The sequence below is a fragment of the Perna viridis genome, chromosome 1 (assembly GCF_037379345.1).
Source record: "Perna viridis isolate PV_CMFRI_1.1 ecotype Kerala chromosome 1, ASM3737934v1, whole genome shotgun sequence".
NCBI classification, from domain to species: Eukaryota; Metazoa; Mollusca; class Bivalvia; order Mytilida; family Mytilidae; genus Perna; species Perna viridis.
In genome coordinates, this window is record NC_142445.1 from 64479435 (window position 1) to 64482566 (window position 3132).

Below are 3132 nucleotides of genomic sequence, written 5' to 3' on the forward strand. Positions count from 1 at the left end.
TTTCTGTACATTTTATAGGTGCATTTTGCTCCTTGTGATGTGAAGCCTAATCTCCATAATGATTTCTAAATATACCCCTATCTTGTGAAAACACTGGGATTTCCCATGCTATTTATAGACACTTCACTTCCGGTGACCAGTACTGCACTGCAAGTCTGCTAACCCCACATGTCATTCTGAGGATTGTGAGCTGACATATGTAGAATCATGCTGTTAAATAGTCCTCTGCAGGTTAAAGTTAAGGTAAAGTCCAGAGAAGCCATTGAATATTGTGAAATTAGCATAGAAGCCTATGGGAAGTGGAATTAGTGGTTTTTAGCCTGTACGCACGTGTATTTCCGCTGTTCCACTGTTGCTGTTGTCAAGAACCTAACCCTCCTTGAAAAATATAACTCCGATTGTATTATCCAAATCGTAGCACAGCTTTTCTAAGATAGCAAAGGCAATCACTTTCTTGTTTAGAATTTGTAGCTGTCGTCTGAAGGTTTATGTCACATGATATGTGTAAAATATTGATTTCGCTTGCTGCTTAAATATAAATAAAAACATTGCACTTGCGAAGCAAAAAATTTTCATCCGGGTTGACCCCCTTCTTTATAATGTCCTTTATTTATTACGAGTCTCGCACAGACGGTACATGTATGGTAAAGCTCACGGTGCTCGCTGATTTAGGCATTGCCTACTCCTTATTATTTGGTATGTAGTCTTACTGTGAGAAGTTATAGATTAAGTTCGACTTTGGTTACGGTTGAATAATTTTTACGGAAGTTATGGACCTTGGACTTGCAAAATTTCAGTGAATTTACAGTTTTCTGCACTTTTTTGTAATGCTTTTACCACTTGATTTTATATTTTGCGTGTAGTGTTACTATGAGAAGTAACAGATTTTGTTCGACTTTGGTTACGGTTGAATGATTTTTATGGAAGTTAAGGCCCTTGGACATAGACAATTTCGGTGAATTTAAAGTTTTCCGCACTTTTTTTTCGCGTGGGGCATTGGAACGCTGTTCTTTTATTAAAACTATATAAAATCAAAGTACTCATGTACTGAATCAATTCATATCGATCGTCTGAAATTGCATTCTGATTACAAAGGACGTTACAAAAATCACACAACAATTTCATGATGCATCGTAGCATTGCGCAAGTTTGCGTAATAATTAGGTTCGATGTCGGTTTATATGGAACACCTAGATGAATGAACACAAAACTCTCCGACAAACTGCGTAATTGAACCACAAACAACTGCTTGGCCTTTCCCAGTTTCGAAATATTTTCAAGTCGAAATTTAATTTATCGACCTCCAGGTCGAAACTGTTTGTCAAATCATTCAAACTTAAGCCGTCACAACCATTGAAATAAATCATGTCCGAGATACATGTCCCTCTCAACTAGCTACATTCCTCAGTTGATAAGCTTTATAGCTCAAGTGCTACACAGTTACCGCATTGACACCTATGTGTCATTTAAAGTGCTTAGTTTTTTTAGGCATCTATTTCCAGACACACGTACATTTACAAAAACGCCAGCCAAAGTCTTAGAATATAATTTCAACAATTATGTATGGTGCAGACAACACTAGCCATGCACTTTTAAGGCTCTGGAGCACCTTGAGCACCTGCAGGTCTGTTGTCTTTACATATGGCCAAAATAGCCCAATATAATGATTATTGCAAAAAAGCAACATCACTAGACCACAGACTGACACCATTCCCGAGAAATGCACTATCGAAATTCCTATACCATCGTCTAAGCAAAATTTTATTTCAATTTGTCTTCTCCGGGCTCCCGATGTCACGAGGGGGTAACTGTTATAAAAATACACGATACAGTGAGTGATACATCGGGATGGTTCCGGGGTTATGCTACTCTTTTATAAGAGAAAAAAATACTGAGAGCAGCCCACCATAAGTTGATACTAAGTTAAAACGGAAGCATCTATAAGTATCCTGATCTGTATAGCGAATTTTTTTAAACAACTAATGAATCATTCATGGTCATTACACACGGCAATGAAAATAATCATGAGACTGACACTAAACCATATCTAGCTATAGGACTTTTTTTTAGGATTGTGTTTAATTTGAAACCAGGGGCGTAGCTAGGCCTGTTTTAGTTGTACGCAAAATAACGGCGCGGGGTCTCGGGGGGAGGGGGGTCACTCAAGGCCCCCAGTGAGTCCGGCAAGGCAAAGCCCTGAGGGAAACTTCTGAATTTTAACGATTTTGGAGCCAGTTTTTCAGAACCTATACTACGTGCATGGTATGCATATGTGATAAATAACCTTTATTTCATCTTTAAAATGTGTGTTTTTATTTTTGTTACTTTTTCCGAAAGTACGCAACTGCGTATTTGCGTATAGGCAGCTACGCCCCTGCATACATTGTATTATTTAACAGCATATCGACATTTTTGTGACTCTTTTTCTTCCCAGCAAGTGTTGTTACTTTTTCCCTACCAAAATTGTGACTTTAAAACGTGGAGTATACTCGTTAATTCAGTCATATGATTACATATTTCAAATTCATAATATCTTGTTCCTTGAAGGCGACTGATTGACACACACGTAACAGTTTGAACGATTATATATATGCATTATGTTTCTGTTGTATATGTTTTAGAATATTGAGTCCATACTGTGTGTTTTAACCTTTGTACCTACAAGAATTTCTTTTATGTCAATAAAACGCAAAGTTGAACCAATTTTTTTTAATTTTTGCTATTTAATAAAAGGGTCAGCCATACTCCTGCAACGTAAAAGGTTGGAATTCCGTTCCTCCATACTCCATAGGATGGCACCGAGTCAGAAAATAGCTTGCCAGACAACCTCTAGCACTTCTGGATTAGGGTCAGCCCCATTTGATCCGCCTATTAGAGATATCACAGAATAACCATGGAGAGTAGGTGCCACTATACAACCTCTAATTATAACATATATACATGTACACCAATTCCTTATCTTTTCAAATAACTGTTTAGCAATGCCTGAGTCCAAAATCGAATGCTGCTATATTTAATACTAAATCCCTGTTCTGAGCGTTTCATGATAATTTGTTTAGTATAACGAGAATTCGAATTTAAAGGACGACTTCAATGTGGCACGAACTGTCAGAAATATTTTTTGAAATTCGG